The sequence below is a fragment of the Pelodiscus sinensis genome, chromosome 31 (genome assembly GCF_052426305.1).
Source record: "Pelodiscus sinensis isolate ZL-2025 chromosome 31, ASM5242630v1, whole genome shotgun sequence".
Taxonomy (NCBI): domain Eukaryota; kingdom Metazoa; phylum Chordata; order Testudines; family Trionychidae; genus Pelodiscus; species Pelodiscus sinensis.
In genome coordinates this window covers 6,100,011-6,110,935 of record NC_143082.1, presented here as the reverse complement: position 1 = coordinate 6,110,935, position 10,925 = coordinate 6,100,011, and positions in this window count along the sequence as shown.

Genomic DNA, 10,925 nt, shown 5'->3' with positions numbered 1-10,925 from the left:
TCACGTCTGGCCTCCCCAGCATCCCTTGGCAGTGAGTTCCGCAGGCTGCAACATTTTAAACCTGCCCCCCCCCCCCCTCCGTCCATGTCATCTGGTGACCCCAGTTCTTGTGTTATAGGAAGGAGCAAATCTGTTAAGTCTCCACTTGACAAAGCCCTGGCTGGGTTGATTGAGTTGGGATTGGTCCTGCTTTGGGCAGGGGGCTGGACTTGATGACTCCTGAGGTCTCTTCCAGCTCTAGGATTCTATGAAATTCATTCAGTCTCTCCACCCCTGTCCTATAGCTAGATGCTGTCTTTTCTACAGTGAACAGTCCTGGTCTCATGAATCTCTCCTCAACCCCCTGCCTTTCCCAATTCCAATATTTTGTTTTAGAGACGGGGTGACCAGAACTGCATACAGTATTCAAGATGTGGGCATACCAGGGAGTTATACTGTGGCTTTGTGATATTTCCTACTTTCTATCCCTTCCCTAATGGCTCCTGACATGCTGCTGTTTGCTTTTTTGACTGTCGCTGCACATTGAGTGCATGTTTTCTGAGAACTCTCCACAATGACTCCAAGATCTGAGTCTCACATGGTAACAGCTAATTTAGTCCCCAGCATTTTGTATGATTAGTGAGGATTCTTTTTTCCAACCTGCATTATTTTACAGTGATCAACATTGCATTTCACCTGCCATTTTGTTGCCCTGTCACCCAGTTTGGTGAGGTCTCTTTGTAACTCCCTGCCGTCAGCTTTGGACTGAGCCATCTTCAGTAGTTTTATATCCTCTTCTCCAAAGAGCTCTGATCGCAGGGTCCTACAGTGACCCTGCTATTTACCACTCTCCATTATGAAAACTGACCATTTATTCCTACTCTTTGTTCCTGTCTTCTGCCTAATTACTTACATGAGAAGGCCTTCTCTCCTCGTATCCCATGACTTTGCTGAAGGGCTTTCGCCGAGGGACCTTGTCAAAGGCTTTCTGAACATCCTAGTTCACTACATCCACTGGATCCCTTGGCCACATGCTTGTTGACCCATCAAAGAATTCTAGTAAAGTGGTGTGAGGCCTGATTGGCCCAGTCATCTCCAACAAGCCCCTCGGGGTAGCTCTACAGCCTCTCCCCGAGTTACGAACGACTTACGGACCAAACACTTGGCCATAACTCGATCTGTTCGTAACTTGGACCCCATTGAGTTACACGTGACCGCGCTGTTCGTAAGGGGACCGCCTTTACGACCGCTCCATAGGAGCTTTGGAGCAAATGGTCATAACTCAACCGTTCGCAACTCGAGGAGCGGCTGTACTGTAGTACTGGGCTATACTCTGAGACAGTGTTTCTCAACCAGTGGTACGAGTTCCCTTAGGAGTACTCGAGAGAAGTCGGGGGCTACATCAACACAACTGAAATTTGGAGAAAACTGAATTTTTGTTTTAAGTTGTACAGCGCTTTATTATTTTTGTACTTTTTACACCCAAAAATGTCATCACCCGCCCGGCTATGATTAAGTTTTTTAAACAAATGTGTTAAAATGGTAGAAAAAAAATTGTGTGTCTGAAAACTGTAAGCACTGGGGGTACTTATTTTTTTTAAGGGGGTACTTTATAAAAAAAAGGTTGAGAAAAACTGCTCTGAGATACTGCAGGGCACACAAAATTCATCCCTTTTCTACAGCTGCTCCCTTCCCTTTTGTCTGAATGTTTTTGCCTCCCTGTCCTTCCAGGACTGGTCTGTAGCAGCCCCCATCTTCTCCCCGCCCTTCTCTGCACCACACCTCTAAATGGAGTATTAACTGGTAGGGCACAATTCCTGCACGGTCCCATTTGCATCCAGGAAGAGGGAAATGCCAGGACAGTCATGGACATGAGACAGTGGTGGAGCAAAGCGAGTGACAGAGCAAGGGAACAAGGGTCTATGTAGGGACAGGCGCCCCATGGCATCGGGATCAATTCACATGGCTGTAGCATCTGTAGGTTCGCTCCAGCGGAATTGGGTCCCAAGAGGCTGCACTGTTACTGGAGTGTGATATGTCCGTACAGGTGATTGTTGCAACCACTGCTAGATGTTTGCATTAAATCTTGTATAAAGTGGGCCACGTGAGGTGTCTATAGAAAGCTAATGATTCACTGATTCTGTTTATGCTATTTGTGGGCAGGTATCATATTTGTGTGTGTGTGTGTGTGTGTGTGTGTGTGTGTGTGTGTGTGTGTTTGTGGGCAGGTATATTTGTGTGTGTATGTGTGTGTGTGTGTGTGTGTGTGTGTGTGTGTGTGTGTGTGTGTGTGAGAAAGGCTTCTCAGGTTGATTGGGACAATGAAGCATGGGAAGCACCAATTGCATTCAATGGACTTTCCTGCAAACCTCCAATCTGGAATTTGGACCATGGTAGCTGCCTAAAAAGGACTGAGTCCTGCATGGACAGGGGCCGTGCTTAGGTGACAAACTGCATTTTGTAGCTGCATTTTCCCGCTGAGAGCCATGAGCATCCTTCATTGTGGCCTATGATATAAAAAGAGCCCTGGAGTTTGCAAATGAAGTGCTGATTAGCATTTTGTCACACTTCATTTGCATAATCGATTCAAACCGTTTTTGCGCAAGGGGTTTTTGCGCACTAACAAGCAAAAAGGGGTTTTTGCACAAAAAGGAAACGTCCACACTGCTTGTTTCTGCGCAAAAATCCCTTGCGCAAAAACAGCTTGAATCGATTATGCAAATAAAGCAGGACAAAATGCTAATCAGCACTTCATTTGCATACTCTCTGCTGGCAAAAGCCAGCTGTGTAGACAAAGCCCATTTGTCTTTATTCTAGCGTCTCACCTGTGGAGGGGCTTTGCTAGGAACTGAAGCTTGAAGGGATGGTTGACCCTTGAGTGGGTGTCTTCCAGAGACTTGATTTAAAACAGCAGATTATTCACCTCTGCTTCAAGCTTGCCCCAAACACTTTGCCACTGGTGCATGCATTTGATTCCTTTAAGAGTTGTAGCTCTCACCATTTCTTGTTATTGATAACCCTTTAGATTTTAGATTCAAAAGGACTGGCACAGCATGCTTTTTGGGTAATGTCAGTCTAACGCATGGCTACTCACCATGCAGCCTGCAGCCTGTTTGTTTGCGGTCCGCGGTGCGGTTTGGGTGTACACAGGGCTCAACATGTGGCTTGTGGGTGGGATCCTTTGAACATGGCCTCCACTGGGACATCATCCCTGCTGAGAATCCAGGATGGGGCTCCGGAGCACCTGTCCTTTTTTGCCTCTTGTGTCCGGCATGACTCGTCTAGCTCCCCTCCGACCACAGGTTGGAGCATTCTGGTTTGGAAACTTTTTCTGAGTGAAATCACTCTGAGAAGTGCACAACCTGAAGCTTCAAGCTAAACACGCAAAACACTGGGATATAACTTTTTCTTTTTAAAAGTTCTCATTAAAAGTGCGGTCATGTGGGTGGAAATCGGGTAAATATTGCATTTGATTAGTATCAGCAGAACAGACTTAAGTGGGGCCTGCAAATTGTGTAGTCTTGCCTTAATCTTTGTATGCATCAGTGTGCACTTTGCACTTAATCGGTGTGAAAGAAGCTATTTGCGACTACACTTAACTTGCGGCCCTCAGCATGTGCTGGGAGTATTTTTGTGGCCCCCAGAGCTTCCAAAGTTGAGTAGCCCTGATCTAAAGTGAGCTGGGAATGTGGCTGGTCCTTTGCGGTCAGAAAACCCATTTTGATTTGGCGAGATTAGTTTTCATAACCTCTCATCTGTGCTTGGAGCGGTGCTGGTGGTGGCACAGGAGCACTGGAGTGTCTAAGGAAATTGCATGTAGGACTTCTTGCTGGCCAGTACGGTGAATAGAACTGCTCTTTGTGATTGGCTGGTGCCTTATAGTGAAGGACTCCCAGACTTAAGCTGTAAGTAGCTCTGTCTCCAAGCAATTCGCCCTGAATTGGCCCTCTCAGCAGTGCCCCCAGAAACTCTCGTGTATTACAGAGGCAGAGAAGCACCTGCAGCATCACCCTCTGCCCGGGACTGTTATGATGTCAGCACCCATCCAGTCGAAGACCAGGAATCTCCATGCACACCTCAGCCAGCCAGTCCCAGCAGTTTATGGCATATTGACCTGGGTCCACTGACATTGAGGTAAGTGCTGAGTGCCAGGGAAGAGCGCCCCCTACTGATCCTTTCCACCCTGCTCCTTGCAGCACAGCGCCCCCTACTGATCCTTTCCACCCTGCTTCTTGCAGCACAACGCCCCCTACTGATCCTTTCCACCCTGCTCCTTGCAGCACAGTGCCCCTATTGATCCTTTCCACCTGCTCCTTGCAGCACAGCGCCCCCTATCCTTTCCACCCTGCTCCTTGCAGCACAGCGCCCCCTACTGATCCTTTCCACCCTGCTCCTTGCAGCACAGCGCCCCCTACTGATCCTTTCCACCCTGCTCCTTGCAGCACAGCGCCCCCTATTGATCCTTTCCACCCTGCTCCTTGCTGCACAGCGCCCCCTACTGATCCTTTCCACGCTGCTCCTTGCAGCACAGCGCCCCCTACTGATCCTTTCCACCTGCTCCTTGCTGCACAGCGCCCCCTACTGATCCTTTCCATCTGCTCCTTGCAGCACAGCCCCCTTTACTGAGCCTCCCTCTCACGCCTGCAGCACAGCGCCCCCTGCTGAGCCCGTACCCTGATCCCTGCAGCACAGCACCCCTGCTGAGCTTCTATTTCGCTCCCTGCAGCACAGCACTGCCCCACACTGCACTATGGCACTGGTTTTAGAGACAGGCAGAAAAATGTTTTAGGATCCCAATGAAAACCTCCCCCCTGCTCCCATGCAGCCCCCTCTTTGAACAATCACCAGCATGGAGCCAACACAGGCCCCACAGATTTTCCCTCTCCCTTTGTTACATGAGCAGCGTAGATCTCATGTGGCCTGCGTTGGTTTGATGGTTCTTTGCTGCAGCCTCATGGGTGGGAGCCCATCTGGCGACTCTCTGTGCCAGAATCCCATATGCTCCCCCCTACGCAGGAATGTTGGGCATATGGTACAATGATGGGCAACGTGTAAACAGGGGGGATCCTTATCAAACGAAGCAGACAATGTGGATGTGGGTTGGGGAGGGAACTAACTCTATCATCAGGCTTTAAATATGTCTGCAGAGAAGGGATGTTGGTAGGGGGCTCTGTGCTGCAGGGAGCAGGATGGGGAACAGCAGGGGGCGCTAAGGGGCAGAGAGCAGGGCAGAGGCTCAGCAGGGGGTGCATGGGGCAGGGAGACAGGCAGGGCTCAGCAGGGGCCACTGTGCAACAGGGAGCCAGGTGGGAGACCCAGCAGGGGGTGCTGTGCTGCAGGAGGCAAGGCGGGGCTCAGCAGGGGGCGCTATCCCTGGAACCCAATGGCCCAGTTCAGTGCCTGTGGGCTCTGTGCTGCAGAGTGCGGGGGTCTCTCCCCTGGCTGTCAGTGCTGCCCCAGTACCCCACATGGTGGTGTGGGCAGCTGGGCGCTGTGACCTCACCCTCCCCAACTCTAATCTCCTGGGGCCAACGCAGCTACATCCCCCTGCACCCAACAGTCTATACCCACCAAAATGGCACAGGTCCACCCATAGGTGGGCCACTTCTGGGAGGTGTTTCTGCCCAGTGCCACGGCAGGGGGCATCATATATTGCCCTGAAACAACCAAATAAACCAGGAAACCGGGTGGGTTAAAGAAAAAGACATAAATGGTGGGGCCCGCAGTAGAGGGGACTGGCCAGCAGAGGGTGCGGCTGCGCTAGAAAAGACTACAGCTGGGCAATGGGCGGGAATGCTCTGAACAAGGAAACTTGTATTTTGATGCTAGGGCATAGAGACCAGGAGAGGGAGAGGGGTGTGTGGAGGGGGCGGGGGTGGAGGAGATAGATAGATAGATAGATAGATAGATAGATAGATAGATAGATAGATTTAAAACAAACAAAAGGAAGTATTTCTGCACACAATGCACAGTCAACCTGTGGAACTCCTTGCCACAGGGTGTTGTGAAGGCCAGGACTTGAACAAGGTTCAAAAAGAGATAAATTCATTGAGGTTAGGTCCATCAATGGCTATTAGCTAGGATGGCTAGGAATGGTGTCCCTAGCTTCTGTTTGTCAGAAGCTGGGAATTGGTGACTGAGGATGAATCACTTGATTATCTGTTCTGTTCATTCCTGGAAGTGGCTGGCATGTCCATGCGGCCCCTGAGAGAGGCAGAGCAGGGGATCTCCACATGCTGTCCTTGGGGCACCTGGCATTGGCTACTGTCAGAAGACAGGATACGGGGCTAGATGGACCTTTGTTTTGACCCAGTATGGCAGTTCATATGTTTAGATCTATAGATTGATTGATAGGCTGTATAGGGATGCCTGGATAGATAGATAGATAGATAGATAGATAGATAGATAGATAGATAGATAGATAGATAGATAGATAGGCAGGCAGGTGGGGTGCATGGGGATGGGTAACAGATGGATCAGAGGAGAGAGGCGCAGGGGGATGAGCAGATAGATACTATGGGGAGGGAGGGAGCGAGCACACATGGGGTGGTAGGTGGTGGGTGATCCCTGAATGCTCTAAGTCAATGGTCACCAACCAGTAGATTGGGATCTACCAGTAGATCTTGGAGACTCTGACAGGTGATCCTGACTGGTTTGGCCAGGAAGCTGTCAAGGGCTGGTTCTTCATTTGCCCCTCCCCCTCCCCCTCCCCCTCCCCCTTCCCCTCCCCCACTGTCATGCTGCTCCTGCCCTCTGCCTTGGAACTGCCCCCCCGGAGCCTCCTGTTTGCTGTACAGAGTGTGGGAGGGAGTATAGAGGGGGCACTGATGTCAGGGTGTCCCCGCCACCCCTACTTCTGTACCCTGTCTTCGCACAGAGTGACGGGGATGGAGGGAGTTTGGCAATGCAAATCTCTGTCTCTCACACACTGTGTGTATCTGTCATTCTCACAAACACACGCGTTGTCCCCTCTCATCTCCAGACCCAACACGCACGTGGGGGATTGTTGTTACTTCTCGTTCTGCATGCAAAGTGGGTTAGTTTGGGTTTTGACTGCTCTGTGCATTTCAGAACTTTCATTTCTCTCTTACGCTGAAATGTAATTCTTTGAGTAGTGAGCTCTAACATGGCAAACCTGTCATGGCTGGAGTAGTTATCCCTGTGGTAGTTGCTGCTCCTGGAAGTGGCTGGCATGTCCGTGTGGCCCCTAAGAGAGGCAGAGCAGGGGGGCTCCACATGCCGTCCTTGCCTGCAGACACCACTCCTGCCGCTCCCATTGATCAGTAATGGGGAGCCGTGGCCAGTAGATGCTGTGGGCTCAGTGCCTGTAGATGAGGGGCAGCGCCTGGCGCCATGGAGCCATCGCTGTACGTGCCGGCTGCTTTCAGGAGTGGCGCAGGGCCAGGCAGGAGTGAGCCGCCTTAACCCCACTGCTCCATTACCCAGAAGCCATCTCAGTTAAATGGTGTCCAGCCAGAGCCTGCTTCCTGGACCCCTGTCCCAGCTCTGAACCTCCTCCTGCACCCAACCTCCTGCCTGAGACGTGTCTCCTCCTGCACCCAACCTCCTTCCCACAGCTTGCGCCCTGAACCCCCTCCTGGATCCCAATCCCCCACCCTGGGCTAAGCCCAGAGCCCCTCTCACACTCCAAACCCCTTGGCCCAAGAGCAGAGCCTGCACCCCAAACCCCTCCCCCAGCCTGGTGTAAGTGAGTGAGAATGGGGGCGGGAGGAGGATGGAGTGAGCAGAGTGAGGCCTCAGAGAAGGGGTGGAGCAGGGGCGGGGCCTCAAAGAAGGGGCGGGAAGGAAGTGGAGCAAAGGTATTTGCGTTTGGGGTGGATCTTACATTGCACTTCAATCGAAGCAGTGACCTGGTGGTTAAAAAGCTTGCGGAGCGCTGCTCTAAGTCCATCACTGGCCGCAGTCACACAAACACGTCACAGAGGGAGGAAAGGCTCAGAGGTGAGGAGGAAGCAAAGGGGAGAGCCGGAGAGGAGTGAGGTGCCGCGCTCGGGGCTGGGCAGGGCGATAACACACCCTAGGCTGTCGCTGTAACAGCTGTGCATGGAGGCGCTAAGCCCCTCCCCCTGGCATAGTGCCCTGTGATGGCTCCAACAGCTCTGAAACCTGGGAGGGGGTAGCGGGACCCTTTGAAGAGAAATCCCCGCGGGTGGGCTCCACCACTGTCCTTCCCTGAGCAGGGTGGGGAGGGAACGGCGGGTCTGTGTATTGACCCCGGCTGGGCTGCTCCCTGCGGGGGTGCTCCCTGGGCCCAGCATGCGCATAGGAAACATAACCAGACAATAAAACTGCGTCAGATGGTTTATAACATGTCACTGGAAGTGCCGCTGCCCCCGGTGCTGGGTGCTGCACAGACCCCAGCTGTGGCCCGCGGTTCTGGCCTTGCCCGGGGAAGCTACGGGTTTAACTCCCTGCTTTGCTTCAGTGTCAGCCTGCCCCGCATGGCTCTGTGTGCCCCAGCTCCTGCATTAGGCAGCGAGGGGAAGAATTCCCCTAGGCCCGGCTCTTGCCACAACCTGCAGGACTGCAAAGCCAGGCGGCCTGGCTCCTTCGCCGTACACAGGTGTCCCTTTGCTTTGATCTCACACATGGCAGGGCAAGGAGTGGGGGCTCAGACCCCCCCCCCCAGCTCTCCTCACATCACAATCACGGAGCTATTGTGATGTGAGGAGAGCTGGGGTGGGAAAGACTTCAGCACCACTTCCCTGCAAAGGGCACCTGGAGGGTTGGAAGCTCAGGGCTAAGGCAGTCCTGGATGGGGTGGGGGGTGCCCCTAGCCAGCCCCTTTCACTTGCGTGATGATTCTGTCTCTTTTCTGAATGGTTTTAGGAGAGGCAGTCCCATTCCAGGCACATCCCATTGTCCTGGAACAACCAAACTTTAAGTTATGAGAAGAGCAGGCTGTATGATGAATGTGGTGGTCCTAGCTCTTACCGTGTAGGAAGAGTTCTTGAACAGACAGACAGACACACAGACAGACAGACTCTCTCAAATATAGTAGATTAGGCAGTTGGAGCCATGGGTGATGGATTCATCCTAAAAAGTGGGAGATGTGAAGTCTCACCCCCTCTGTAGCCCCATTCCTGCCTCTCTTCTTCCCTTGAGGCTGCCTCCTCCAGTCAGTCAGCAGGCTGGAGATGGGAAGGGGTCCCTGGCCCCCCCACTTGCTGGGGTGGTACTGGGGCTGTGAACAGCCCCCAGCTTGTGTCTCTGTCCCCTGGAAAGCCCATCCAGGGGGTGGAGAGACATTGCTTCCAACAGACGCCTGGGCCACTTTTCACCAACCTGGGCTCCTCCAACTTGTGGTCTTGCCAGAGAGCAGGGCCTTGGGGGGGAAGAGGAGAGGCAGGGAGCCAGACCATGGCTGGTCTTGTTTCCGGGGGCATCCCACTGGCTAGTAGATGATGCACTGGACTGGGATTCCAAAGAGCTGGATGCTGGGGCTCTGCTACCAGGTCACCATGGCCAAGTCCCATCACCCAATGTTCCCTCTTAGTTTTTCCATTCCTTGTGCAGAATAAATTTTGTAATGTGCACAAGGCATGTGCAGATGTGCACCACCAATAGAAACATGCTGCCCGTGGTGGGTGCTCTGCTAATCACCTGGGCAGTATTTGAATCTCTCCTGGGTGGCCACCCAAGTGCTCAGCTTACATGGAACACTGCTGTCATCCCTCTGTGCCTCAGTTTCCCCATGCGTAAAACAGGGATGATGATACTGACCTGGTAAAGTGCCTCCTGATATACTGATATTATTCTGACATGGGTAAGGACACTCATGCTGCCAGGATCAGGCCCACGGCCCATTTGTTCTGTTCTCTCTCATCCATTTCACTCACTGAATCATAGAAATGTTGGGCTGGAAGGCACTTTGTGGGGTCGCTCGTTCATCCCCCTGCTGAGACAGGACCCAGTAACCGCAGCCCAGCCCTGACCGGGGTACGTCCAACCTGTGTGCTAGGTCACTTGGCTCTGTGCTGACCCCTCCTGACAGTGGGGATGCTTTTCCTGTATCTAACCTATATTTCCTCTGCTGCAGACAAAGCCTGTTTGCGCCTTGTCCTAATTCAGCTCCCACAGCGCACAGCTGGTCATCGCCTCTTTGTAACAACTTTGGACACATTTGTAGATTGTCATCAGCCCCTCCCCACCCCCTTTCTGCTCCTGCTTAAACACACCAAGGTCTTTCAACCCCTCCTCACAGGCCAGGTTTTCTAAACCTTTGATCACGTTTGTTGCTTTTCTCTGGACAAAGTGGCAAGACCAGATCTTTCCCACAATGTGATGCCCAGAACTGGATTCAGCATCCCAGCTGAGGACTCCCCAGTGCCAAGGAGAGCAGAACACCACATCCATTTGCCGTGCCCCCACAGCTGGGATACAGTCTGCCCTGCAGTTCTAGGGACTCTCTCCACAAAGATCTGGCAGAATAGGGGAAGATATTCAAACTAATAAAAGAAAGTTCTTCTTCACACAGCGTGTAGTCAACCTGTGGAACTCCTTGCCAGAGGAGGCTGTGAAGGCTAGGACTATAACAGAGTTTAAAGAGAAGCTAGATAATTTCCTGGAGGTTAGGTCCATAAAAGGCTATTAGCCAGGGGATAGAATTGGTGTCCCTGGCCTCTGTTTGTCAGAGGCTGGAGAGGGATGGCAGGAGACAAATCGCTTGATCATTGTCTTCGGTCCACCCTCTCTGGGGCACCTGGTGCTGGCCACTGGCGGCAGACAGGATACTGGGCTAGATGGACCTTTGGTCTGACCTAGTACGGCCGTTCTTATGTTCTTATGATACAGAGACAGGCCACAAAACAGGGGGTGGGACACAGCTTCCCTACAAGGAGAGAGTCCAACCACTAGCACTGCTCAGCTGGGAGAAGAGAGGCTGGAGGGGGCGTATGAGAAAATCCTGGCTGGGGTGGAGAAAG